The 24,325-nt window shown below is 52.5% G+C and overlaps 38 non-coding genes across 38 annotated transcripts; all 38 read left to right on the forward strand.

Moving 5' to 3' along the window:
- The first annotated feature begins 164 nt into the window (after window positions 1-164).
- LOC135590443 (5S ribosomal RNA) lies at window positions 165-283 on the forward strand. Its single transcript, XR_010477850.1, has one exon. It is a non-coding gene; the product is annotated as a 5S ribosomal RNA (ribosomal RNA).
- A 544-nt stretch (window positions 284-827) lies between these two features.
- Window positions 828-946, forward strand: LOC135589859 (5S ribosomal RNA). The gene has a single exon (XR_010477265.1). It is a non-coding gene; the product is annotated as a 5S ribosomal RNA (ribosomal RNA).
- Window positions 947-1,490: 544 nt separating this feature from the next.
- On the forward strand, window positions 1,491-1,609 carry LOC135589964 (5S ribosomal RNA). The gene has a single exon (XR_010477371.1). It is a non-coding gene; the product is annotated as a 5S ribosomal RNA (ribosomal RNA).
- A 340-nt stretch (window positions 1,610-1,949) lies between these two features.
- On the forward strand, window positions 1,950-2,068 carry LOC135589648 (5S ribosomal RNA). Its single transcript, XR_010477054.1, has one exon. It is a non-coding gene; the product is annotated as a 5S ribosomal RNA (ribosomal RNA).
- A 544-nt stretch (window positions 2,069-2,612) lies between these two features.
- LOC135589860 (5S ribosomal RNA) lies at window positions 2,613-2,731 on the forward strand. Its single transcript, XR_010477266.1, has one exon. It is a non-coding gene; the product is annotated as a 5S ribosomal RNA (ribosomal RNA).
- A 544-nt stretch (window positions 2,732-3,275) lies between these two features.
- Window positions 3,276-3,394, forward strand: LOC135590275 (5S ribosomal RNA). The gene has a single exon (XR_010477681.1). It is a non-coding gene; the product is annotated as a 5S ribosomal RNA (ribosomal RNA).
- Window positions 3,395-3,734: 340 nt separating this feature from the next.
- Window positions 3,735-3,853, forward strand: LOC135589649 (5S ribosomal RNA). The gene has a single exon (XR_010477055.1). It is a non-coding gene; the product is annotated as a 5S ribosomal RNA (ribosomal RNA).
- A 544-nt stretch (window positions 3,854-4,397) lies between these two features.
- On the forward strand, window positions 4,398-4,516 carry LOC135590508 (5S ribosomal RNA). Its single transcript, XR_010477915.1, has one exon. It is a non-coding gene; the product is annotated as a 5S ribosomal RNA (ribosomal RNA).
- A 544-nt stretch (window positions 4,517-5,060) lies between these two features.
- On the forward strand, window positions 5,061-5,179 carry LOC135589850 (5S ribosomal RNA). Its single transcript, XR_010477257.1, has one exon. It is a non-coding gene; the product is annotated as a 5S ribosomal RNA (ribosomal RNA).
- Window positions 5,180-5,723: 544 nt separating this feature from the next.
- LOC135589281 (5S ribosomal RNA) lies at window positions 5,724-5,842 on the forward strand. Its single transcript, XR_010476690.1, has one exon. It is a non-coding gene; the product is annotated as a 5S ribosomal RNA (ribosomal RNA).
- Window positions 5,843-6,386: 544 nt separating this feature from the next.
- LOC135591092 (5S ribosomal RNA) lies at window positions 6,387-6,505 on the forward strand. Its single transcript, XR_010478430.1, has one exon. It is a non-coding gene; the product is annotated as a 5S ribosomal RNA (ribosomal RNA).
- Window positions 6,506-7,049: 544 nt separating this feature from the next.
- Window positions 7,050-7,168, forward strand: LOC135592091 (5S ribosomal RNA). Its single transcript, XR_010478857.1, has one exon. It is a non-coding gene; the product is annotated as a 5S ribosomal RNA (ribosomal RNA).
- Window positions 7,169-7,712: 544 nt separating this feature from the next.
- Window positions 7,713-7,831, forward strand: LOC135589926 (5S ribosomal RNA). Its single transcript, XR_010477332.1, has one exon. It is a non-coding gene; the product is annotated as a 5S ribosomal RNA (ribosomal RNA).
- A 544-nt stretch (window positions 7,832-8,375) lies between these two features.
- Window positions 8,376-8,494, forward strand: LOC135590761 (5S ribosomal RNA). Its single transcript, XR_010478167.1, has one exon. It is a non-coding gene; the product is annotated as a 5S ribosomal RNA (ribosomal RNA).
- A 544-nt stretch (window positions 8,495-9,038) lies between these two features.
- LOC135589358 (5S ribosomal RNA) lies at window positions 9,039-9,157 on the forward strand. Its single transcript, XR_010476767.1, has one exon. It is a non-coding gene; the product is annotated as a 5S ribosomal RNA (ribosomal RNA).
- A 544-nt stretch (window positions 9,158-9,701) lies between these two features.
- Window positions 9,702-9,820, forward strand: LOC135589995 (5S ribosomal RNA). Its single transcript, XR_010477402.1, has one exon. It is a non-coding gene; the product is annotated as a 5S ribosomal RNA (ribosomal RNA).
- A 544-nt stretch (window positions 9,821-10,364) lies between these two features.
- On the forward strand, window positions 10,365-10,483 carry LOC135589996 (5S ribosomal RNA). The gene has a single exon (XR_010477403.1). It is a non-coding gene; the product is annotated as a 5S ribosomal RNA (ribosomal RNA).
- A 544-nt stretch (window positions 10,484-11,027) lies between these two features.
- Window positions 11,028-11,146, forward strand: LOC135590123 (5S ribosomal RNA). Its single transcript, XR_010477529.1, has one exon. It is a non-coding gene; the product is annotated as a 5S ribosomal RNA (ribosomal RNA).
- A 340-nt stretch (window positions 11,147-11,486) lies between these two features.
- On the forward strand, window positions 11,487-11,605 carry LOC135589746 (5S ribosomal RNA). The gene has a single exon (XR_010477152.1). It is a non-coding gene; the product is annotated as a 5S ribosomal RNA (ribosomal RNA).
- A 544-nt stretch (window positions 11,606-12,149) lies between these two features.
- LOC135589861 (5S ribosomal RNA) lies at window positions 12,150-12,268 on the forward strand. Its single transcript, XR_010477268.1, has one exon. It is a non-coding gene; the product is annotated as a 5S ribosomal RNA (ribosomal RNA).
- A 544-nt stretch (window positions 12,269-12,812) lies between these two features.
- LOC135589851 (5S ribosomal RNA) lies at window positions 12,813-12,931 on the forward strand. Its single transcript, XR_010477258.1, has one exon. It is a non-coding gene; the product is annotated as a 5S ribosomal RNA (ribosomal RNA).
- Window positions 12,932-13,475: 544 nt separating this feature from the next.
- Window positions 13,476-13,594, forward strand: LOC135589641 (5S ribosomal RNA). The gene has a single exon (XR_010477048.1). It is a non-coding gene; the product is annotated as a 5S ribosomal RNA (ribosomal RNA).
- Window positions 13,595-14,138: 544 nt separating this feature from the next.
- LOC135591104 (5S ribosomal RNA) lies at window positions 14,139-14,257 on the forward strand. The gene has a single exon (XR_010478432.1). It is a non-coding gene; the product is annotated as a 5S ribosomal RNA (ribosomal RNA).
- A 544-nt stretch (window positions 14,258-14,801) lies between these two features.
- Window positions 14,802-14,920, forward strand: LOC135589862 (5S ribosomal RNA). The gene has a single exon (XR_010477269.1). It is a non-coding gene; the product is annotated as a 5S ribosomal RNA (ribosomal RNA).
- Window positions 14,921-15,464: 544 nt separating this feature from the next.
- Window positions 15,465-15,583, forward strand: LOC135589434 (5S ribosomal RNA). Its single transcript, XR_010476842.1, has one exon. It is a non-coding gene; the product is annotated as a 5S ribosomal RNA (ribosomal RNA).
- Window positions 15,584-16,554: 971 nt separating this feature from the next.
- On the forward strand, window positions 16,555-16,673 carry LOC135589691 (5S ribosomal RNA). Its single transcript, XR_010477097.1, has one exon. It is a non-coding gene; the product is annotated as a 5S ribosomal RNA (ribosomal RNA).
- A 92-nt stretch (window positions 16,674-16,765) lies between these two features.
- On the forward strand, window positions 16,766-16,884 carry LOC135589261 (5S ribosomal RNA). Its single transcript, XR_010476669.1, has one exon. It is a non-coding gene; the product is annotated as a 5S ribosomal RNA (ribosomal RNA).
- Window positions 16,885-17,224: 340 nt separating this feature from the next.
- On the forward strand, window positions 17,225-17,343 carry LOC135590179 (5S ribosomal RNA). Its single transcript, XR_010477585.1, has one exon. It is a non-coding gene; the product is annotated as a 5S ribosomal RNA (ribosomal RNA).
- A 544-nt stretch (window positions 17,344-17,887) lies between these two features.
- LOC135589863 (5S ribosomal RNA) lies at window positions 17,888-18,006 on the forward strand. Its single transcript, XR_010477270.1, has one exon. It is a non-coding gene; the product is annotated as a 5S ribosomal RNA (ribosomal RNA).
- Window positions 18,007-18,550: 544 nt separating this feature from the next.
- LOC135589501 (5S ribosomal RNA) lies at window positions 18,551-18,669 on the forward strand. The gene has a single exon (XR_010476909.1). It is a non-coding gene; the product is annotated as a 5S ribosomal RNA (ribosomal RNA).
- A 544-nt stretch (window positions 18,670-19,213) lies between these two features.
- Window positions 19,214-19,332, forward strand: LOC135591116 (5S ribosomal RNA). The gene has a single exon (XR_010478434.1). It is a non-coding gene; the product is annotated as a 5S ribosomal RNA (ribosomal RNA).
- A 340-nt stretch (window positions 19,333-19,672) lies between these two features.
- Window positions 19,673-19,791, forward strand: LOC135592039 (5S ribosomal RNA). The gene has a single exon (XR_010478804.1). It is a non-coding gene; the product is annotated as a 5S ribosomal RNA (ribosomal RNA).
- Window positions 19,792-20,335: 544 nt separating this feature from the next.
- Window positions 20,336-20,454, forward strand: LOC135591128 (5S ribosomal RNA). The gene has a single exon (XR_010478436.1). It is a non-coding gene; the product is annotated as a 5S ribosomal RNA (ribosomal RNA).
- A 544-nt stretch (window positions 20,455-20,998) lies between these two features.
- On the forward strand, window positions 20,999-21,117 carry LOC135589864 (5S ribosomal RNA). Its single transcript, XR_010477271.1, has one exon. It is a non-coding gene; the product is annotated as a 5S ribosomal RNA (ribosomal RNA).
- A 544-nt stretch (window positions 21,118-21,661) lies between these two features.
- On the forward strand, window positions 21,662-21,780 carry LOC135589865 (5S ribosomal RNA). Its single transcript, XR_010477272.1, has one exon. It is a non-coding gene; the product is annotated as a 5S ribosomal RNA (ribosomal RNA).
- A 544-nt stretch (window positions 21,781-22,324) lies between these two features.
- On the forward strand, window positions 22,325-22,443 carry LOC135590255 (5S ribosomal RNA). Its single transcript, XR_010477661.1, has one exon. It is a non-coding gene; the product is annotated as a 5S ribosomal RNA (ribosomal RNA).
- A 970-nt stretch (window positions 22,444-23,413) lies between these two features.
- LOC135592077 (5S ribosomal RNA) lies at window positions 23,414-23,532 on the forward strand. The gene has a single exon (XR_010478843.1). It is a non-coding gene; the product is annotated as a 5S ribosomal RNA (ribosomal RNA).
- Window positions 23,533-24,076: 544 nt separating this feature from the next.
- Window positions 24,077-24,195, forward strand: LOC135592010 (5S ribosomal RNA). The gene has a single exon (XR_010478776.1). It is a non-coding gene; the product is annotated as a 5S ribosomal RNA (ribosomal RNA).
- Window positions 24,196-24,325: the final 130 nt, after the last annotated feature.

Raw genomic sequence — 24,325 nt, forward strand, 5'->3', positions numbered from 1 at the left:
ATGGTTTCGGCGCGCGCTTGCCGTGTCCGGTACGCGGTCGGCCTCGTGGGCATCGGAGGGATCCGACAATGGCGATTCCGAGATCGTTCGAGAGGTTTCGGGGCTCCGGTCGTCGATGCGCCGTCCGCGACGTGCACAAAGGCGAGGGACGACGCAAACAAAACGATTGTGATCATACCAGCACTAAAGCACCGGACTCCATCAGAACTCCGAAGTTAAGCGTGCTTGGGCTGGAGTAGTACTAGGATGGGTGACCCCCTGGGAAGTCCTCGTGTTGCACTCCTTTTTGCGCCCCGAGCGGCCAAAAGACTTACTTAAAACTCTCTTTTAAGCTTTTCAATTTTTCCAGCATTATGGCCAACAATAAATATGTCATTAACATATATATAGCAGGAGAATAATGAAATCATCATCTAAAAATTTCTTCATAAAACATACAATGACCAGACATGGTTCTAGGATGGGTGACCCCCTGGGAAGTCCTCGTGTTGCACTCCTTTTTGCGCCCCGAGCGGCCAAAACCTCTCCCGTCGACCTCCGAGGCGATGGTTTTGGGCCTCGGAATTTGCCGTGACCGCTACGCAGTCAGTCTCGTGGGGCTCGGAGAGAGCTTTCCGGAATGGGGCCGCAATAGCGATTCCGAGTTCGTTCGAGAAAGTCCCGATGGTTTCGGCGCGCGCTTGCCGTGTCCGGTACGTGGTCGGCCTCGTGGGCATCGGAGGGATCCGACAATGGCGATTCCGAGATCGTTCGAGAGGTTTCGGGGCTCCGGTCGTCGATGCGCCGTCCGCGACGTGCACATAGGCGAGGGACGACGCACACAAAACTAGTGCGATCATACCAGCACTATAGCACCGGATCCCATCAGAACTCTGAAGTTAAGCTTGCTTGGGCGAGAGTAGTACTAGGATGGGTGACCCCCTGGGAAGTCCTCGTGTTGCACTCCTTTTTGCGCCCCGAGCGGCCAAAAGACTTACTTAAAACTCTCTTTTAAGCTTTTCAATTTTTCCAGCATTATGGCCAACAATAAATATGTCATTAACATATATATAGCAGGAGAATAATGAAATCATCATCTAAAAATTTCTTCATAAAACATACAATGACCAGACATGGTTCTAGGATGGGTGACCCCCTGGGAAGTCCTCGTGTTGCACTCCTTTTTGCGCCCCGAGCGGCCAAAACCTCTCCCGTCGACCTCCGAGGCGATGGTTTTGGGCCTCGGAATTTGCCGTGACCGCTACGCAGTCAGTCTCGTGGGGCTCGGAGAGAGCTTTCCGGAATGGGGCCGCAATAGCGATTCCGAGTTCGTTCGAGAAAGTCCCGATGGTTTCGGCGCGCGCTTGCCGTGTCCGGTACGCGGTCGGCCTCGTGGGCATCGGAGGGATCCGACAATGGCGATTCCGAGATCGTTCGAGAGGTTTCGGGGCTCCGGTCGTCGATGCGCCGTCCGCGACGTGCACAAAGGCGAGGGACGACACAAACAAAACGAGTGCGATCATTCCAGCACAAAAGCACCGGATCCCATCAGAACTCCGAAGTTAAGCGTGCTTGGGCGAGAGTAGTACTAGGATGGGTGACCCCCTGGGAAGTCCTCGTGTTGCACTCCTTTTTGCGCCCCGAGCGGCCAAAAGACTTACTTAAAACTCTCTTTTAAGCTTTTCAATTTTTCCAGCATTATGGCCAACAATAAATATGTCATTAACATATATATAGCAGGAGAATAATGAAATCATCATCTAAAAATTTCTTCATAAAACATACAATGACCAGACATGGTTCTTGGATGGGTGACCCCCTGGGAAGTCCTCGTGTTGCACTCCTTTTTGCGCCCCGAGCGGCCAAAACCTCTCCCGTCGACCTCCGAGGCGATGGTTTTCGGCCTCGGAATTTGTCGTCGATGCGCCGTCCGCGACGTGCACAAAGGCGAGGGACGACGCATACAAAACGAGTGCGATCATACCAGCACTAAAGCACCGGATCCCATCAGAACTCCGAAGTTAAGCTTGCTTGGGCGAGAGTAGTACTAGGATGGGTGACCCCCTGGGAAGTCCTCATGTTGCACTCCTTTTTGCGCCCCGAGCGGCCAAAAGACTTACTTAAAACTCTCTTTTAAGCTTTTCAATTTTTCCAGCATTATGGCCAACAATAAATATGTCATTAACATATATATAGCAGGAGAATAATGAAATCATCATCTAAAAATTTCTTCATAAAACATACAATGACCAGACATGGTTCTAGGATGGGTGACCCCCTGGGAAGTCCTCGTGTTGCACTCCTTTCTGCTCCCCGAGCGGCCAAAACCTCTCCCGTCGACCTCCGAGGCGATGGTTTTGGGCCTCGGAATTTGCCGTGACCGCTACGCAGTCAGTCTCGTGGGGCTCGGAGAGAGCTTTCCGGAATGGGGCCGCAATAGCGATTCCGAGTTCGTTCGAGAAAGTCCCGATGGTTTCGGCGCGCGCTTGCCGTGTCCGGTACGTGGTCGGCCTCGTGGGCATCGGAGGGATCCGACAATGGCGATTCCGAGATCGTTCGAGAGGTTTCGGGGCTCCGGTCGTCGATGCGCCGTCCGCGACGTGCACATAGGCGAGGGACGACGCACACAAAACTAGTGCGATCATACCAGCACTATAGCACCGGATCCCATCAGAACTCTGAAGTTAAGCTTGCTTGGGCGAGAGTAGTACTAGGATGGGTGACCCCCTGGGAAGTCCTCGTGTTGCACTCCTTTTTGCGCCCCGAGCGGCCAAAAGACTTACTTAAAACTCTCTTTTAAGCTTTTCAATTTTTCCAGCATTATGGCCAACAATAAATATGTCATTAACATATATATAGCAGGAGAATAATGAAATCATCATCTAAAAATTTCTTCATAAAACATACAATGACCAGACATGGTTCTAGGATGGGTGACCCCCTGGGAAGTCCTCGTGTTGCACTCCTTTTTGCGCCCCGAGCGGCCAAAACCTCTCCCGTCGACCTCCGAGGCGATGGTTTTGGGCCTCGGAATTTGCCGTGACCGCTACGCAGTCAGTCTCGTGGGGCTCGGAGAGAGCTTTCCGGAATGGGGCCGCAATAGCGATTCCGAGTTCGTTCGAGAAAGTCCCGATGGTTTCGGCGCGCGCTTGCCGTGTCCGGTACGCGGTCGGCCTCGTGGGCATCGGAGGGATCCGACAATGGCGATTCCGAGATCGTTCGAGAGGTTTCGGGGCTCCGGTCGTCGATGCGCCGTCCGCGACGTGCACAAAGGCGAGGGACGACGCAAACAAAACGAGTGCGATCATTCCAGCACAAAAGCACCGGATCGCATCAGAACTCTGAAGTTAAGCATGCTTGGGCGAGAGTAGTACTAGGATGGGTGACCCCCTGGGAAGTCCTCGTGTTGCACTCCTTTTTGCGCCCCGAGCGGCCAAAAGACTTACTTAAAACTCTCTTTTAAGCTTTTCAATTTTTCCAGCATTATGGCCAACAATAAATATGTCATTAACATATATATAGCAGGAGAATAATGAAATCATCATCTAAAAATTTCTTCATAAAACATACAATGACCAGACATGGTTCTTGGATGGGTGACCCCCTGGGAAGTCCTCGTGTTGCACTCCTTTTTGCGCCCCGAGCGGCCAAAACCTCTCCCGTCGACCTCCGAGGCGATGGTTTTCGGCCTCGAAATTTGTCGTCGATGCGCCGTCCGCGACGTGCACAAAGGCGAGGGACGACGCATACAAAACGAGTGCGATCATACCAGCACTAAAGCACCGGATCCCATCAGAACTCCGAAGTTAAGCTTGCTTGGGCGAGAGTAGTACTAGGATGGGTGACCCCCTGGGAAGTCCTCATGTTGCACTCCTTTTTGCGCCCCGAGCGGCCAAAAGACTTACTTAAAACTCTCTTTTAAGCTTTTCAATTTTTCCAGCATTATGGCCAACAATAAATATGTCATTAACATATATATAGCAGGAGAATAATGAAATCATCATCTAAAAATTTCTTCATAAAACATACAATGACCAGACATGGTTCTAGGATGGGTGACCCCCTGGGAAGTCCTCGTGTTGCACTCCTTTCTGCTCCCCGAGCGGCCAAAACCTCTCCCGTCGACCTCCGAGGCGATGGTTTTGGGCCTCGGAATTTGCCGTGACCGCTACGTAGTCAGTCTTGTGGGGCTCGGAGAGAGCTTTCCGGAATGGGGCCGCAATAGCGATTCCGAGTTCGTTCGAGAAAGTCCCGATGGTTTCGGCGCGCGCTTGCCGTGTCCGGTACGTGGTCGGCCTCGTGGGCATCGGAGGGATCCGACAATGGCGATTCCGAGATCGTTCGAGAGGTTTCGGGGCTCCGGTCGTCGATGCGCCGTCCGCGACGTGCACATAGGCGAGGGACGACGCACACAAAACTAGTGCGATCATACCATCACTATAGCACCGGATCCCATCAGAACTCTGAAGTTAAGCTTGCTTGGGCGAGAGTAGTACTAGGATGGGTGACCCCCTGGGAAGTCCTCGTGTTGCACTCCTTTTTGCGCCCCGAGCGGCCAAAAGACTTACTTAAAACTCTCTTTTAAGCTTTTCAATTTTTCCAGCATTATGGCCAACAATAAATATGTCATTAACATATATATAGCAGGAGAATAATGAAATCATCATCTAAAAATTTCTTCATAAAACATACAATGACCAGACATGGTTCTAGGATGGGTGACCCCCTGGGAAGTCCTCGTGTTGCACTCCTTTTTGCGCCCCGAGCGGCCAAAACCTCTCCCGTCGACCTCCGAGGCGATGGTTTTGGGCCTCGGAATTTGCCGTGACCGCTACGCAGTCAGTCTCGTGGGGCTCGGAGAGAGCTTTCCGGAATGGGGCCGCAATAGCGATTCCGAGTTCGTTCGAGAAAGTCCCGATGGTTTCGGCGCGCGCTTGCCGTGTCCGGTACGCGGTCGGCCTCGTGGGCATCGGAGGGATCCGACAATGGCGATTCCGAGATCGTTCGAGAGGTTTCGGGGCTCCGGTCGTCGATGCGCCGTCCGCGACGTGCACAAAGGCGAGGGACGACGCACACAAAACGAGTGCGATCATACCAGCACTAAAGCACCGGATCCCATCAGAACTCCGAAGTTAAGCCTGCTTGGGTGAGAGTAGTACTAGGATGGGTGACCCCCTTGGAAGTCCTCGTGTTGCACTCCTTTTTGCGCCCCGAGCGGCCAAAAGACTTACTTAAAACTCTCTTTTAAGCTTTTCAATTTTTCCAGCATTATGGCCAACAATAAATATGTCATTAACATATATATAGCAGGAGAATAATGAAATCATCATCTAAAAATTTCTTCATAAAACATACAATGACCAGACATGGTTCTAGGATGGGTGACCCCCTGGGAAGTCCTCGTGTTGCACTCCTTTTTGCGCCCCGAGCGGCCAAAACCTCTCCCGTCGACCTCCGAGGCGATGGTTTTGGGCCTCGGAATTTGCCGTGACCGCTACGCAGTCAGTCTCGTGGGGCTCGGAGAGAGCTTTCCGGAATGGGGCCGCAATAGCGATTCCGAGTTCGTTCGAGAAAGTCCCGATGGTTTCGGCGCGCGCTTGCCGTTTCCGGTACGCGGTCGGCCTCGTGGGCATCGGAGGGATCCGACAATGGCGGTTCCGAGATCGTTCGAGAGGTTTCGGGGCTCCGGTCGTCGATGCGCCGTCCGCGACGTGCACAAAGGCGAGGGACGACGCACACAAAACGAGCGCGATCATACCAGGACTAAAGCACCGGATCCCATCAGAACTCCGAAGTTAAGCGTGCTTGGGCGAGAGTAGTACTAGGATGGGTGACCCCCTGGGAAGTCCTCGTGTTGCACTCCTTTTTGCGCCCCGAGCGGCCAAAAGACTTACTTAAAACTCTCTTTTAAGCTTTTCAATTTTTCCAGCATTATGGCTAACAATAAATATGTCATTAACATATATATAGCAGGAGAATAATGAAATCATCATCTAAAAATTTCTTCATAAAACATACAATGACCAGACATGGTTCTAGGATGGGTGACCCCCTGGGAAGTCCTCGTGTTGCACTCCTTTTTGCGCCCCGAGCGGCCAAAACCTCTCCCGTCGACCTCCGAGGCGATGGTTTTGGGCCTCGGAATTTGCCGTGACCGCTACGCAGTCAGTCTCGTGGGGCTCGGAGAGAGCTTTCCGGAATGGGGCCGCAATAGCGATTCCGAGTTCGTTCGAGAAAGTCCCGATGGTTTCGGCGCGCGCTTGCCGTGTCCGGTACGCGGTCGGCCTCGTGGGCATCGGAGGGATCCGACAATGGCGATTCCGAGATCGTTCGAGAGGTTTCGGGGCTCCGGTCGTCGATGCGCCGTCCGCGACGTGCACAAAGGCGAGGGACGACGCACACAAAACGAGTGCGATCATACCAGCACTAAAGCACCGGATCCCATCAGAACTCCGAAGTTAAGCCTGCTTGGGCGAGAGTAGTACTAGGATGGGTGACCCCCTGGGAAGTCCTCGTGTTGCACTCCTTTTTGCGCCCCGAGCGGCCAAAAGACTTACTTAAAACTCTCTTTTAAGCTTTTCAATTTTTCCAGCATTATGGCCAACAATAAATATGTCATTAACATATATATAGCAGGAGAATAATGAAATCATCATCTAAAAATTTCTTCATAAAACATACAATGACCAGACAAGGTTCTAGGATGGGTGACCCCCTGGGAAGTCCTCGTGTTGCACTCCTTTTTGCGCCCCGAGCGGCCAAAACCTCTCCCGTCGACCTCCGAGGCGATGGTTTTGGGCCTCGGAATTTGCCGTGACCGCTACGCAGTCAGTCTCGTGGGGCTCGGAGAGAGCTTTCCGGAATGGGGCCGCAATAGCGATTCCGAGTTCGTTCGAGAAAGTCCCGATGGTTTCGGCGCGCGCTTGCCGTTTCCGGTACGCGGTCGGCCTCGTGGGCATCGGAGGGATCCGACAATGGCGGTTCCGAGATCGTTCGAGAGGTTTCGGGGCTCCGGTCGTCGATGCGCCGTCCGCGACGTGCACAAAGGCGAGGGACGACGCACACAAAACGAGCGCGATCATACCAGCACTAAAGCACCGGATCCCATCAGAACTCCGAAGTTAAGCGTGCTTGGGCGAGAGTAGTACTAGGATGGTTGACCCCCTGGGAAGTCCTCGTGTTGCACTCCTTTTTGCGCCCCGAGCGGCCAAAAGACTTACTTAAAACTCTCTTTTAAGCTTTTCAATTTTTCCAGCATTATGGCTAACAATAAATATGTCATTAACATATATATAGCAGGAGAATAATGAAATCATCATCTAAAAATTTCTTCATAAAACATACAATGACCAGACATGGTTCTAGGATGGGTGACCCCCTGGGAAGTCCTCGTGTTGCACTCCTTTTTGCGCCCCGAGCGGCCAAAACCTCTCCCGTCGACCTCCGAGGCGATGGTTTTGGGCCTCGGAATTTGCCGTGACCGCTACGCAGTCAGTCTCGTGGGGCTCGGAGAGAGCTTTCCGGAATGGGGCCGCAATAGCGATTCCGAGTTCGTTCGAGAAAGTCCCGATGGTTTCGGCGCGCGCTTGCCGTGTCCGGTACGCGGTCGGCCTCGTGGGCATCGGAGGGATCCGACAATGGCGATTCCGAGATCGTTCGAGAGGTTTCGGGGCTCCGGTCGTCGATGCGCCGTCCGCGACGTGCACAAAGGCGAGGGACGACGCACACAAAACCATTGCGATCATACCAGCACTAAAGCACCGGATCCCATCAGAACTCCGAAGTTAAGCGTGCTTGGGCGAGAGTAGTAATAGGATGGGTGACCCCCTGGGAAGTCCTCGTGTTGCACTCCTTTTTGCGCCCCGAGCGGCCAAAAGACTTACTTAAAACTCTCTTTTAAGCTTTTCAATTTTTCCAGCATTATGGCCAACAATAAATATGTCATTAACATATATATAGCAGGAGAATAATGAAATCATCATCTAAAAATTTCTTCATAAAACATACAATGACCAGACATGGTTCTAGGATGGGTGACCCCCTGGGAAGTCCTCGTGTTGCACTCCTTTTTGCGCCCCGAGCGGCCAAAACCTCTCCCGTCGACCTCCGAGGCGATGGTTTTGGGCCTCGGAATTTGCCGTGACCGCTACGCAGTCAGTCTCGTGGGGCTCGGAGAGAGCTTTCCGGAATGGGGCCGCAATAGCGATTCCGAGTTCGTTCGAGAAAGTCCCGATGGTTTCGGCGCGCGCTTGCCGTGTCCGGTACGTGGTCGGCCTCGTGGGCATCGGAGGGATCCGACAATGGCGATTCCGAGATCGTTCGAGAGGTTTCGGGGCTCCGGTCGTCGATGCGCCGTCCGCGACTTGCACATAGGCGAGGGACGACGCACACAAAACTAGTCCGATCATACCAGCACTATAGCACCGGATCCCATCAGAACTCTAAAGTTAAGCTTGCTTGGGCGAGAGTAGTACTAGGATGGGTGACCCCCTGGGAAGTCCTCGTGTTGCACTCCTTTTTGCGCCCCGAGCGGCCAAAAGACTTACTTAAAACTCTCTTTTAAGCTTTTCAATTTTTCCAGCATTATGGCCAACAATAAATATGTCATTAACATATATATAGCAGGAGAATAATGAAATCATCATCTAAAAATTTCTTCATAAAACATACAATGACCAGACATGGTTCTAGGATGGGTGACCCCCTGGGAAGTCCTCGTGTTGCACTCCTTTTTGCGCCCCGAGCGGCCAAAACCTCTCCCGTCGACCTCCGAGGCGATGGTTTTGGGCCTCGGAATTTGCCGTGACCGCTACGCAGTCAGTCTCGTGGGGCTCGGAGAGAGCTTTCCGGAATGGGGCCGCAATAGCGATTCCGAGTTCGTTCGAGAAAGTCCCGATGGTTTCGGCGCGCGCTTGCCGTGTCCGGTACGCGGTCGGCCTCGTGGGCATCGGAGGGATCCGACAATGGCGATTCCGAGATCGTTCGAGAGGTTTCGGGGCTCCGGTCGTCGATGCGCCGTCCGCGACGTGCACAAAGGCGAGGGACGACGCACACAAAACGAGTGCGATCATACCAGCACTAAAGCACCGGATCCCATCAGAACTCCGAAGTTAAGCCTGCTTGGGCGAGAGTAGTACTAGGATGGGTGACCCCCTTGGAAGTCCTCGTGTTGCACTCCTTTTTGCGCCCCGAGCGGCCAAAAGACTTACTTAAAACTCTCTTTTAAGCTTTTCAATTTTTCCAGCATTATGGCCAACAATAAATATGTCATTAACATATATATAGCAGGAGAATAATGAAATCATCATCTAAAAATTTCTTCATAAAACATACAATGACCAGACATGGTTCTAGGATGGGTGACCCCCTGGGAAGTCCTCGTGTTGCACTCCTTTCTGCGCCCCGAGCGGCCAAAACCTCTCCCGTCGACCTCCGAGGCGATGGTTTTGGGCCTCGGAATTTGCCGTGACCGCTACGCAGTCAGTCTCGTGGGGCTCGGAGAGAGCTTTCCGGAATGGGGCCGCAATAGCGATTCCGAGTTCGTTCGAGAAAGTCCCGATGGTTTCGGCGCGCGCTTGCCGTGTCCGGTACGTGGTCGGCCTCGTGGGCATCGGAGGGATCCGACAATGGCGATTCCGAGATCGTTCGAGAGGTTTCGGGGCTCCGGTCGTCGATGCGCCGTCCGCGACGTGCACAAAGGCGAGGGACGACTCACACAAAATGAGTGCGATCATACCAGCACTAAAGCACCGGATCCCATCAGAACTCCGAAGTTAAGCGTTCTTAGGCGAGAGTAGTACTAGGATGGGTGACCCCCTTGGAAGTCCTCGTGTTGCACTCTTTTTTGCGCCCCGAGCGGCCAAAAGACTTACTTAAAACTCTCTTTTAAGCTTTTCAATTTTTCCAGCATTATGGCCAACAATAAATATGTCATTAACATATATATAGCAGGAGAATAATGAAATCATCATCTAAAAATTTCTTCATAAAACATACAATGACCAGACATGGTTCTAGGATGGGTGACCCCCTGGGAAGTCCTCGTGTTGCACTCCTTTTTGCGCCCCGAGCGGCCAAAACCTCTCCCGTCGACCTCCGAGGCGATGGTTTTGGGCCTCGGAATTTGCAGTGACCGCTACGCAGTCAGTCTCGTGGGGCTCGGAGAGAGCTTTCCGGAATGGGGCCGCAATAGCGATTCCGAGTTCGTTCGAGAAAGTCCCGATGGTTTCGGCGCGCGCTTGCCGTGTCCGGTACGCGGTCGGCCTCGTGGGCATCGGAGGGATCCGACAATGGCGATTACGAGATCGTTCGAGAGGTTTCGGGGCTCCGGTCGTCGATGCGCCGTCCGCGACGTGCACAAAGGCGAGGGACGACGCACACAAAACGAGTGCGATCATACCAGCACTAAAGCACCGGATCCCATCAGAACTCCGAAGTTAAGCGTTCTTAGGCGAGAGTAGTACTAGGATGGGTGACCCCCTTGGAAGTCCTCGTGTTGCACTCTTTTTTGCGCCCCGAGCGGCCAAAAGACTTACTTAAAACTCTCTTTTAAGCTTTTCAATTTTTCCAGCATTATGGCCAACAATAAATATGTCATTAACATATATATAGCAGGAGAATAATGAAATCATCATCTAAAAATTTCTTCATAAAACATACAATGACCAGACATGGTTCTAGGATGGGTGACCCCCTGGGAAGTCCTCGTGTTGCACTCCTTTTTGCGCCCCGAGCGGCCAAAACCTCTCCCGTCGACCTCCGAGGCGATGGTTTTGGGCCTCAGAATTTGCCGTGACCGCTACGCAGTCAGTCTCGTGGGGCTCGGAGAGAGCTTTCCGGAATGGGGCCGCAATAGCGATTCCGAGTTCGTTCGAGAAAGTCCCGATGGTTTCGGCGCGCGCTTGCCGTGTCCGGTACGCGGTCGGCCTCGTGGGCATCGGAGGGATCCGACAATGGCGATTCCGAGATCGTTCGAGAGGTTTCGGGGCTCCGGTCGTCGATGCGCCGTCCGCGACGTGCACAAAGGCGAGGGACGACGCAAACAAAACGAGTGCGATCATACCAGCACAAAAGCACCGGATCCCATCAGAACTCTGAAGTTAAGCGTGCTTGGGCGAGAGTAGTACTAGGATGGGTGACCCCCTGGGAAGTCCTCGTGTTGCACTCCTTTTTGCGCCCCGAGCGGCCAAAAGACTTACTTAAAACTCTCTTTTAAGCTTTTCAATTTTTCCAGCATTATGGCCAACAATAAATATGTCATTAACATATATATAGCAGGAGAATAATGAAATCATCATCTAAAAATTTCTTCATAAAACATACAATGACCAGACATGGTTCTTGGATGGGTGACCCCCTGGGAAGTCCTCGTGTTGCACTCCTTTTTGCGCCCCGAGCGGCCAAAACCTCTCCCGTCGACCTCCGAGGCGATGGTTTTCGGCCTCGGAATTTGTCGTCGATGCGCCGTCCGCGACGTGCACAAAGGCGAGGGACGACGCATACAAAACGAGTGCGATCATACCAGCACTAAAGCACCGGATCCCATCAGAACTCCGAAGTTAAGCTTGCTTGGGCGAGAGTAGTACTAGGATGGGTGACCCCTTGGGAAGTCCTCATGTTGCACTCCTTTTTGCGCCCCGAGCGGCCAAAAGACTTACTTAAAACTCTCTTTTAAGCTTTTCAATTTTTCCAGCATTATGGCCAACAATAAATATGTCATTAACATATATATAGCAGGAGAATAATGAAATCATCATCTAAAAATTTCTTCATAAAACATACAATGACCAGACATGGTTCTAGGATGGGTGACCCCCTGGGAAGTCCTCGTGTTGCACTCCTTTCTGCTCCCCGAGCGGCCAAAACCTCTCCCGTCGACCTCCGAGGCGATGGTTTTGGGCCTCGGAATTTGCCGTGACCGCTACGCAGTCAGTCTCGTGGGGCTCGGAGAGAGCTTTCCGGAATGGGGCCGCAATAGCGATTCCGAGTTCGTTCGAGAAAGTCCCGATGGTTTCGGCGCGCGCTTGCCGTGTCCGGTACGTGGTCGGCCTCGTGGGCATCGGAGGGATCCGACAATGGCGATTCCGAGATCGTTCGAGAGGTTTCGGGGCTCCGGTCGTCGATGCGCCGTCCGCGACGTGCACATAGGCGAGGGACGACGCACACAAAACTAGTGCGATCATACCAGCACTATAGCACCGGATCCCATCAGAACTCTGAAGTTAAGCTTGCTTGGGCGAGAGTAGTACTAGGATGGGTGACCCCCTGGGAAGTCCTCGTGTTGCACTCCTTTTTGCGCCCCGAGCGGCCAAAAGACTTACTTAAAACTCTCGTTTAAGCTTTTCAATTTTTCCAGCATTATGGCCAACAATAAATATGTCATTAACATATATATAGCAGGAGAATAATGAAATCATCATCTAAAAATTTCTTCATAAAACATACAATGACCAGACATGGTTCTCGGATGGGTGACCCCCTGGGAAGTCCTCGTGTTGCACTCCTTTTTGCGCCCCGAGCGGCCAAAACCTCTCCCGTCGACCTCCGAGGCGATGGTTTTGGGCCTCGGAATTTGCCGTGACCGCTACGCAGTCAGTCTCGTGGGGCTCGGAGAGAGCTTTCCGGAATGGGGCCGCAATAGCGATTCCGAGTTCGTTCGAGAAAGTCCCGATGGTTTCGGCGCGCGCTTGCCGTGTCCGGTACGCGGTCGGCCTCGTGGGCATCGGAGGGATCCGACAATGGCGATTCCGAGATCGTTCGAGAGGTTTCGGGGCTCCGGTCGTCGATGCGCCGTCCGCGACGTGCACAAAGGCGAGGGACGACGCACACAAAACGAGTGCGATCATACCAGCACTAAAGCACCGGATCCCATCAGAACTCCGAAGTTAAGCCTGCTTGGGTGAGAGTAGTACTAGGATGGGTGACCCCCTTGGAAGTCCTCGTGTTGCACTCCTTTTTGCGCCCCGAGCGGCCAAAAGACTTACTTAAAACTCTCTTTTAAGCTTTTCAATTTTTCCAGCATTATGGCCAACAATAAATATGTCATTAACATATATATAGCAGGAGAATAATGAAATCATCATCTAAAAATTTCTTCATAAAACATACAATGACCAGACATGGTTCTAGGATGGGTGACCCCCTGGGAAGTCCTCGTGTTGCACTCCTTTTTGCGCCCCGAGCGGCCAAAACCTCTCCCGTCGACCTCCGAGGCGATGGTTTTGGGCCTCGGAATTTGCCGTGACCGCTACGCAGTCAGTCTCGTGGGGCTCGGAGAGAGCTTTCCGGAATGGGGCCGCAATAGCGATTCCGAGTTCGTTCGAGAAAGTCCCGATGGTTTCGGCGCGCGCTTGCCGTTTCCGGTACGCGGTCGGCCTCGTGGGCATCGGAGGGATCCGACAATGGCGGTTCCGAGATCGTTCGAGAGGTTTCGGGGCTCCGGTCGTCGATGCGCCGTCCGCGACGTGCACAAAGGCGAGGGACGACGCACACAAAACGAGCGCGATCATACCAGCACTAAAGCACCGGATCCCATCAGAACTCCGAAGTTAAGCGTGCTTGGGCGAGAGTAGTACTAGGATGGGTGACCCCCTGGGAAGTCCTCTTGTTGCACTCCTTTTTGCGCCCCGAGCGGCCAAAAGACTTACTTAAAACTCTCTTTTAAGCTTTTCAATTTTTCCAGCATTATGGCTAACAATAAATATGTCATTAACATATATATAGCAGGAGAATAATGAAATCATCATCTAAAAATTTCTTCATAAAACATACAATGACCAGACATGGTTCTAGGATGGGTGACCCCCTGGGAAGTCCTCGTGTTGCACTCCTTTTTGCGCCCCGAGCGGCCAAAACCTCTCCCGTCGACCTCCGAGGCGATGGTTTTGGGCCTCGGAATTTGCCGTGACCGCTACGCAGTCAGTCTCGTGGGGCTCGGAGAGAGCTTTCCAGAATGGGGCCGCAATAGCGATTCCGAGTTCGTTCGAGAAAGTCCCGATGGTTTCGGCGCGCGCTTGCCGTGTCCGGTACGCGGTCGGCCTCGTGGGCATCGGAGGGATCCGACAATGGCGATTCCGAGATCGTTCGAGAGGTTTCGGGGCTCCGGTCGTCGATGCGCCGTCCGCGACGTGCACAAAGGCGAGGGACGACGCACACAAAACGAGTGCGATCATACCAGCACTAAAGCACCGGATCCCATCAGAACTCCGAAGTTAAGCCTGCTTGGGCGAGAGTAGTACTAGGATGGGTGACCCCCTGGGAAGTCCTCGTGTTGCACTCCTTTTTGCGCCCCGAGCGGCCAAAAGACTTACTTAAAACTCTCTTTTAAGCTTTTCAATTTTTCCAGCATTATGGCCAACAATAAATATGTCATTAACATATATATAGCAGGAGAATAATGAAATCATCATCTAAAAATTTCTTCATAAAACATACAATGACCAGACATGGTTCTAGGATGGGTGACCCCCTGGGAAGTCCTCGTGTTGCACTCCTTTTTGCGCCCCGAGCGGCCAAAACCTCTCCCGTCGACCTCCGAGGCGATGGTTTTGGGCCTCGGAATTTGCCGTGACCGCTACGCAGTCAGTCTCGTGGGGCTCGGAGAGAGCTTTCCGGAATGGGGCCGCAATAGCGATTCCGAGTTCGTTCGAGAAAGTCCCGATGGTTTCGGCGCGCGCTTGCCGTGTCCGGTACGTGGTCGGCCTCGTGGGCATCGGAGGGATCCGACAATGGCGATTCCGAGATCGTTCGAGAGGTTTCGGGGCTCCGGTCGTCGATGCGCCGTCCGCGACGTGCACATAGGTGAGGGACGACGCACACAAAACTAGTGCGATCATACCAGCACTATAGCACCGGATCCCATCAGAACTCTGAAGTTAAGCTTGCTTGGGCGAGAGTAGTACTAGGATGGGTGACCCCCTGGGAAGTCCTCGTGTTGCACTCCTTTTTGCGCCCCGAGCGGCCAAAAGACTTACTTAAAACTCTCTTTTAAGCTTTTCAATTTTTCCAGCATTATGGCCAACAATAAATATGTCATTAACATATATATAGCAGGAGAATAATGAAATCATCATCTAAAAATTTCTTCATAAAACATACAATGACCAGACATGGTTCTAGGATGGGTGACCCCCTGGGAAGTCCTCGTGTTGCACTCCTTTTTGCGCCCCGAGCGGCCAAAACCTCTCCCGTCGACCTCCGAGGCGATGGTTTTGGGCCTCGGAATTTGCCGTGACCGCTACGCAGTCAGTCTCGTGGGGCTCGGAAAGAGCTTTCCGGAATGGGGCCGCAATAGCGATTCCGAGTTCGTTCGAGAAAGTCCCGATGGTTTCGGCGCGCGCTTGCCGTGTCCGGTACGCGGTCGCCCTCGTGGGCATCGGAGGGATCCGACAATGGCGATTCCGAGATCGTTCGAGAGGTTTCGGGGCTCCGGTCGTCGATGCGCCGTCCGCGACGTGCACAAAGGCGAGGGACGACGCAAACAAAACGAGGGCGATCATACCAGCACTAAAGCACCGGATCCCATCAGAACTCCGAAGTTAAGCCTGCTTGGGCGAGAGTAGTACTAGGATGGGTGACCCCCTGGGAAGTCCTCGTGTTGCACTCCTTTTTGCGCCCCGAGCGGCCAAAAGACTTACTTAAAACTCTCTTTTAAGCTTTTCAATTTTTCCAGCATTATGGCTAACAATAAATATGTCATTAACATATATATAGCAGGAGAATAATGAAATCATCATCTAAAAATTTCTTCATAAAACATACAATGACCAGACATGGTTCTAGGATGGGTGACCCCCTGGGAAGTCCTCGTGTTGCACTCCTTTTTGCGCCCCGAGCGGCCAAAACCTCTCCCGTCGACCTCCGAGGCGATGGTTTTGGGCCTCGGAATTTGCCGTGACCGCTACGCAGTCAGTCTCGTGGGGCTCGGAGAGAGCTTTCCGGAATGGTGCCGCAATAGCGATTCCGAGTTCGTTCGAGAAAGTCCCGATGGTTTCGGCGCGCGCTTGCCGTGTCCGGTACGCGGTCGGCCTCGTGGGCATCGGAGGGATCCGACAATGGCGATTCCGAGATCGTTCGAGAGGTTTCGGGGCTCCGGTCGTCGATGCGCCGTCCGCGACGTGCACAAAGGCGAGGGACGACGCACACAAAACAAGTGCGATCATACCAGCACTAAAGCACCGGATCCCATCAGAACTCCGAAGTTAAGCGTGCTTTGGGAAGTCCTCGTGTTGCACTCCTTTTTGCGCCCCGAGCGGCCAAAAGACTTACTTAAAACTCTCTTTTAAGCTTTTCAATTTTTCCAGCATTATGGCCAACAATAAATATGTCATTAACATATATATAGCAGGAGAATAATGAAATCATCATCTACAAATTTCTTCATAAAACATACAATGACCAGACATGGTTCTTGGATGGGTGACCCCCTGGGAAGTCCTCGTGTTGCACTCCTTTTTGCGCCCCGAGCGGCCAAAACCTCTCCCGTCGACCTCCGAGGCGATGGTTTTGGGCCTCGGAATTTGTCGTCGATGCGCCGTCCGCGACGTGCACAAAGGCGAGTGACGACGCACACAAAACGAGTGCGATCATACCAGCACTAAAGCACCGGATCCCATCAGAACTCCGAAGTTAAGCGTGCTTGGGCGAGAGTAGTACTAGGATGGGTGACCCCTTGGGAAGTCCTCGTGTTGCGCCGTCCGCGTAGTACTAGGATGGGTGACCCCTTGGGAAGTCCTCGTGTTGCGCCGTCCGCGACATGCACAAAGGCGAGTGACGACGCACACAAAACGAGTGCGATCATACCAGCACTAAAGCACCGGATCCCATCAGAACTCCGAAGTTAAGCGTGCTTGGGCGAGAGTAGTACTAGGATGGGTGACCCCCTGGGAAGTCCTCGTGTTGCACTCCTTTTTGCGCCCCGAGCGGCCAAAAGACTTACTTAAAACTCTCTTTTAAGCTTTTCAATTTTTCCAGCATTATGGCCAACAATAAATATGTCATTAACATATATATAGCAGGAGAATAATGAAATCATCATCTAAAAATTTCTTCATAAAACATACAATGACCAGACATGGTTCTTGGATGGGTGACCCCCTGGGAAGTCCTCGTGTTGCACTCCTTTTTGCGCCCCGAGCGGCCAAAACCTCTCCCGTCGACCTCCGAGGCGATGGTTTTCGGCCTCGGAATTTGTCGTCGATGCGCCGTCCGCGACGTGCACAAAGGCGAGGGACGACGCATACAAAACGAGTGCGATCATACCAGAACTAAAGCACCGGATCCCATCAGAACTCCGAAGTTAAGCTTGCTTGGGCGAGAGTAGTACTAGGATGGGTGACCCCCTGGGAAGTCCTCATGTTGCACTCCTTTTTGCGCCCCGAGCGGCCAAAAGACTTACTTAAAACTCTCTTTTAAGCTTTTCAATTTTTCCAGCATTATGGCCAACAATAAATATGTCATTAACATATATATAGCAGGAGAATAATGAAATCATCATCTAAAAATTTCTTCATAAAACATACAATGACCAGACATGGTTCTAGGATGGGTGACCCCCTGGGAAGTCCTCGTGTTGCACTCCTTTCTGCTCCCCGAGCGGCCAAAACCTCTCCCGTCGACCTCCGAGGCGATGGTTTTGGGCCTCGGAATTTGCCGTGACCGCTACGCAGTCAGTCTCGTGGGGCTCGGAGAGAGCTTTCCGGAATGGGGCCGCAATAGCGATTCCGAGTTCGTTCGAGAAAGTCCCGATGGTTTCGGCGCGCGCTTGCCGTGTCCGGTACGTGGTCGGCCTCGTGGGCATCGGAGGGATCCGACAATGGCGATTCCGAGATCGTTCGAGAGGTTTCGGGGCTCCGGTCGTCGATGCGCCGTCCGCGACGTGCACATAGGCGAGGGACGACGCACACAAAACTAGTGCGATCATACCAGCACTATAGCACCGGATCCCATCAGAACTCTGAAGTTAAGCTTGCTTGGGCGAGAGTAGTACTAGGATGGGTGACCCCCTGGGAAGTCCTCGTGTTGCACTCCTTTTTGCGCCCCGAGCGGCCAAAAGACTTACTTAAAACTCTCTTTTAAGCTTTTCAATTTTTCCAGCATTATGGCCAACAATAAATATGTCATTAACATATATATAGCAGGAGAATAATGAAATCATCATCTAAAAATTTCTTCATAAAACATACAATGACCAGACATGGTTCTAGGATGGGTGACCCCCTGGGAAGTCCTCGTGTTGCACTCCTTTTTGCGCCCCGAGCGGCCAAAACCTCTCCCGTCGACCTCCGAGGCGATGGTTTTGGGCCTCGGAATTTGCCGTGACCGCTACGCAGTCAGTCTCGTGGGGCTCGGAGAGAGCTTTCCGGAATGGGGCCGCAATAGCGATTCCGAGTTCGTTCGAGAAAGTCCCGATGGTTTCGGCGCGCGCTTGCCGTGTCCGGTACGCGGTCGGCCTCGTGGGCATCGGAGGGATCCGACAATGGCGGTTCCGAGATCGTTCGAGAGGTTTCGGGGCTCCGGTCGTCGATGCGCCGTCCGCGACGTGCACAAAGGCGAGGGACGACGCACACAAAACGAGCGCGATCATACCAGCACTAAAGCACCGGATCCCATCAGAACTCCGAAGTTAAGCCTGCTTGGGCGAGAGTAGTACTAGGATGGGTGACCCCCTGGGAAGTCCTCGTGTTGCACTCCTTTTTGCGCCCCGAGCGGCCAAAAGACTTACTTAAAACTCTCTTTTAAGCTTTTCAATTTTTCCAGCATTATGGCTAACAATAAATATGTCATTAACATATATATAGCAGGAGAATAATGAAATCATCATCTAAAAATTTCTTCATAAAACATACAATGACCAGACATGGTTCTAGGATGGGTGACCCCCTGGGAAGTCCTCGTGTTGCACTCCTTTTTGCGCCCCGAGCGGCCAAAACCTCTCCCGTCGACCTCCGAGGCGATGGTTTTGGGCCTCGGAATTTGCCGTGACCGCTACGCAGTCAGTCTCGTGGGGCTCGGAGAGAGCTTTCCGGAATGGGGCCGCAATAGCGATTCCGAGTTCGTTCGAGAAAGTCCCGATGGTTTCGGCGCGCGCTTGCCGTGTCCGGTACGCGGTCGGCCTCGTGGGCATCGGAGGGATCCGACAATGGCGATTCCGAGAACGTTCGAGAGGTTTCGGGGCTCCGGTCGTCGATGCGCCGTCCGCGACGTGCACAAAGGCGAGGGACGACGCACACAAAACGAGTGCGATCATACCAGCACTAAAGCACCGGATCCCATCAGAACTCCGAAGTTAAGCCTGCTTGGGCGAGAGTAGTACTAGGATGGGTGACCCCCTGGGAAGTCCTCGTGTTGCACTCCTTTTTGCGCCCCGAGCGGCCAAAAGACTTACTTAAAACTCTCTTTTAAGCTTTTCAATTTTTCCAGCATTATGGCCAACAATAAATATGTCATTAACATATATATAGCAGGAGAATAATGAAATCATCATCTAAAAATTTCTTCATAAAACATACAATGACCAGACATGGTTCTTGGATGGGTGACCCCCTGGGAAGTCCTCGTGTTGCACTCCTTTTTGCGCCCCGAGCGGCCAAAACCTCTCCCGTCGACCTCCGAGGCGATGGTTTTGGGCCTCTGAATTTGTCGTCGATGCGCCGTCCGCGACGTGCACAAAGGCGAGGGACGACGCACACAAAACGAGTGCGATCATACCAGCACTAAAGCACCGGATCCCATCAGAACTCCGAAGTTAAGCGTGCTTGGGCGAGAGTAGTACTAGGATGGGTGACCCCTTGGGAAGTCCTCGTGTTGCACTCCTTTTTGCGCCCCGAGCGGCCAAAAGACTTACTTAAAACTCTCTTTTAAGCTTTTAAATTTTTCCAGCATTATGGCCAACAATAAATATGTCATTAACATATATATAGCAGGAGAATAATGAAATCATCATCTAAAAATTTCTTCATAAAACATACAATGACCAGACATGGTTCTAGGATGGGTGACCCCCTGGGAAGTCCTCGTGTTGCACTCCTTTCTGTGCCCCGAGCGGCCAAAACCTCTCCCGTCGACCTCCGAGGCGATGGTTTTGGGCCTCGGAATTTGCCGTGACCGCTACGCAGTCAGTCTCGTGGGGCTCGGAGAGAGCTTTCCGGAATGGGGCCGCAATAGCGATTCCGTGTTCGTTCGAGAAAGTCCCGATGGTTTCGGCGCGCGCTTGCCGTGTCCGGTACGCGGTCGGCCTCGTGGGCATTGGAGGGATCCGACAATGGCGATTACGAGATCGTTCGAGAGGTTTCGGGGCTCCGGTCGTCGATGCGCCGTCCGCGACGTGCACAAAGGCGAGGGACGACGCACACAAAACGAGTGCGATCATACCAGCACTAAAGCACCGGATCCCATCAGAACTCCGAAGTTAAGCCTGCTTGGGCGAGAGTAGTACTAGGATGGGTGACCCCCTGGGAAGTCCTCGTGTTGCACTCCTTTTTGCACCCCGAGCGGCCAAAAGACTTACTTAAAACTCTCTTTTAAGCTTTTCAATTTTTCCAGCATTATGGCCAACAATAAATATGTCATTAACATATATATAGCAGGAGAATAATGAAATCATCATCTAAAAATTTCTTCATAAAACATACAATGACCAGACATGGTTCTAGGATGGGTGACCCCCTGGGAAGTCCTCGTGTTGCACTCCTTTTTGCGCCCCGAGCGGCCAAAACCTCTCCCGTCGACCTCCGAGGCGATGGTTTTGGGCCTCGGAATTTGCCGTGACCGCTACGCAGTCAGTCTCGTGGGGCTCGGAGAGAGCTTTCCGGAATGGGGCCGCAATAGCGATTCCGAGTTCGTTCGAGAAAGTCCCGATGGTTTCGGCGCGCGCTTGCCGTGTCCGGTACGCGGTCGGCCTCGTGGGCATCGGAGGGATCCGACAATGGCGATTCCGAGAACGTTCGAGAGGTTTCGGGGCTCCGGTCGTCGATGCGCCGTCCGCGACGTGCACAAAGGCGAGGGACGACGCACACAAAACTAGTGCGATCATACCAGCACTATAGCACCGGATCCCATCAGAACTCTGAAGTTAAGCTTGCTTGGGCGAGAGTAGTACTAGGATGGGTGACCCCCTGGGAAGTCCTCGTGTTGCACTCCTTTTTGCGCCCCGAGCGGCCAAAAGACTTACTTAAAACTCTCTTTTAAGCTTTTCAATTTTTCCAGCATTATGGCCAACAATAAATATGTCATTAACATATATATAGCAGGAGAATAATGAAATCATCATCTAAAAATTTCTTCATAAAACATACAATGACCAGACATGGTTCTAGGATGGGTGACCCCCTGGGAAGTCCTCGTGTTGCACTCCTTTTTGCGCCCCGAGCGGCCAAAACCTCTCCCGTCGACCTCCGAGGCGATGGTTTTGGGCCTCGGAATTTGCCGTGACCGCTACGCTGTCAGTCTCGTGGGGCTCGGAGAGAGCTTTCCGGAATGGGGCCGCAATAGCGATTCCGAGTTCGTTCGAGAAAGTCCCGATGGTTTCGGCGCGCGCTTGCCGTGTCCGGTACGCGGTCGGCCTCGTGGGCATCGGAGGGATCCGACAATGGCGATTCCGAGAACGTTCGAGAGGTTTCGGGGCTCCGGTCGTCGATGCGCCGTCCGCGACGTGCACAAAGGCGAGGGACGACGCACACAAAACTAGTGCGATCATACCAGCACTATAGCACCGGATCCCATCAGAACTCTGAAGTTAAGCTTGCTTGGGCGAGAGTAGTACTAGGATGGGTGACCCCCTGGGAAGTCCTCGTGTTGCACTCCTTTTTGCGCCCCGAGCGGCCAAAAGACTTACTTAAAACTCTCTTTTAAGCTTTTCAATTTTTCCAGCATTATGGCCAACAATAAATATGTCATTAACATATATATAGCAGGAGAATAATGAAATCATCATCTAAAAATTTCTTCATAAAACATACAATGACCAGACATGGTTCTAGGATGGGTGACCCCCTGGGAAGTCCTCGTGTTGCACTCCTTTTTGCGCCCCGAGCGGCCAAAACCTCTCCCGTCGACCTCCGAGGCGATGGTTTTGGGCCTCGGAATTTGCCGTGACCGCTACGCAGTCAGTCTCGTGGGGCTCGGAGAGAGCTTTCCGGAATGGGGCCGCAATAGCGATTCCGAGTTCGTTCGAGAAAGTCCCGATGGTTTCGGCGCGCGCTTGCCGTGTCCGGTACGCGGTCGCCCTCGTGGGCATCGGAGGGATCCGACAATGGCGATTCCGAGATCGTTCGAGAGGTTTCGGGGCTCCGGTCGTCGATGCGCCGTCCGCGACGTGCACAAAGGCGAGGGACGACGCAAACAAAACGAGGGCGATCATACCAGCACTAAAGCACCGGATCCCATCAGAACTCCGAAGTTAAGCCTGCTTGGGCGAGAGTAGTACTAGGATGGGTGACCCCCTGGGAAGTCCTCTTGTTGCACTCCTTTTTGCGCCCCGAGCGGCCAAAAGACTTACTTAAAACTCTCTTTTAAGCTTTTCAATTTTTCCAGCATTATGGCTAACAATAAATATGTCATTAACATATATATAGCAGGAGAATAATGAAATCATCATCTAAAAATTTCTTCATAAAACATACAATGACCAGACATGGTTCTAGGATGGGTGACCCCCTGGGAAGTCCTCGTGTTGCACTCCTTTTTGCGCCCCGAGCGGCCAAAACCTCTCCCGTCGTCTCCGAGGCGATGGTTTTGGGCCTCGGAATTTGCCGTGACCGCTACGCAGTCAGTCTCGTGGGGCTCGGAGAGAGCTTTCCGGAATGGGGCCGCAATAGCGATTCCGAGTTCGTTCGAGAAAGTCCCGATGGTTTCGGCGCGCGCTTGCCGTGTCCGGTACGCGGTCGGCCTCGTGGGCATCGGAGGGATCCGACAATGGCGATTCCGAGATCGTTCGAGAGGTTTCGGGGCTCCGGTCGTCGATGCGCCGTCCGCGACGTGCACAAAGGCGAGGGACGACGCACACAAAACGAGTGCGATCATACCAGCACTAAAGCACCGGATCCCATCAGAACTCCGAAGTTAAGCGTGCTTTGGGAAGTCCTCGTGTTGCACTCCTTTTTGCGCCCCGAGCGGCCAAAAGACTTACTTAAAACTCTCTTTTAAGCTTTTCAATTTTTCCAGCATTATGGCCAACAATAAATATGTCATTAACATATATATAGCAGGAGAATAATGAAATCATCATCTACAAATTTCTTCATAAAACATACAATCACCAGACATGGTTCTTGGATGGGTGACCCCCTGGGAAGTCCTCGTGTTGCACTCCTTTTTGCGCCCCGAGCGGCCAAAACCTCTCCCGTCGACCTCCGAGGCGATGGTTTTGGGCCTCGGAATTTGTCGTCGATGCGCCGTCCGCGACGTGCACAAAGGCGAGTGACGACGCACACAAAACGAGTGCGATCATACCAGCACTAAAGCACCGGATCCCATCAGAACTCCGAAGTTAAGCGTGCTTGGGCGAGAGTAGTACTAGGATGGGTTACCCCTTGGGAAGTCCTCGTGTTGCACTACATTATGCGCCCCGAGCGGCCAAAAGACTTACTTAAAACTCTCTTTTAAGCTTTTCAATTTTTCCAGCATTATGGCCAACAATAAATATGTCATTAACATATATATAGCAGGAGAATAATGAAATCATCATCTAAAAATTTCTTCATAAAACATACAATGACCAGACATGGTTCTAGGATGGGTGACCCCCTGGGAAGTCCTCGTGTTGCACTCCTTTCTGCGCCCCGAGCGGCCAAAACCTCTCCCGTCGACCTCCGAGGCGATGGTTTTGGGCCTCGGAATTTGCTGTGACCGCTACGCAGTCAGTCTCGTGGGGCTCGGAGAGAGCTTTCCGGAATGGGGCCGCAATAGCGATTCCGAGTTCGTTCGAGAAAGTCCCGATGGTTTCGGCGCGCGCTTGCCGTGTCCGGTACGCGGTCGGCCTCGTGGGCATCGGAGGGATCCGACAATGGCGATTACGAGATCGTTCGAGAGGTTTCGGGGCTCCGGTCGTCGATGCGCCGTCCGCGACGTGCACAAAGGCGAGGGACGACGCACAGAAAACGAGTGCGATCATACCAGCACTAAAGCACCGGATCCCATTAGAACTCCGAAGTTAAGCTTGCTTGGGCGAGAGTAGTACTAGGATGGGTGACCCCCTGGGAAGTCCTCGTGTTGCACTCCTTTTTGCGCCCCGAGCGGCCAAAAGACTTACTTAAAACTCTCTTTTAAGCTTTTCAATTTTTCCAGCATTATGGCCAACAATAAATATGTCATTAACATATATATAGCAGGAGAATAATGAAATCATCAT

The sequence above is a fragment of the Musa acuminata genome, chromosome BXJ1-8, assembly GCF_036884655.1.
Source record: "Musa acuminata AAA Group cultivar baxijiao chromosome BXJ1-8, Cavendish_Baxijiao_AAA, whole genome shotgun sequence".
Taxonomy (NCBI): Eukaryota; Viridiplantae; Streptophyta; class Magnoliopsida; order Zingiberales; family Musaceae; genus Musa; species Musa acuminata.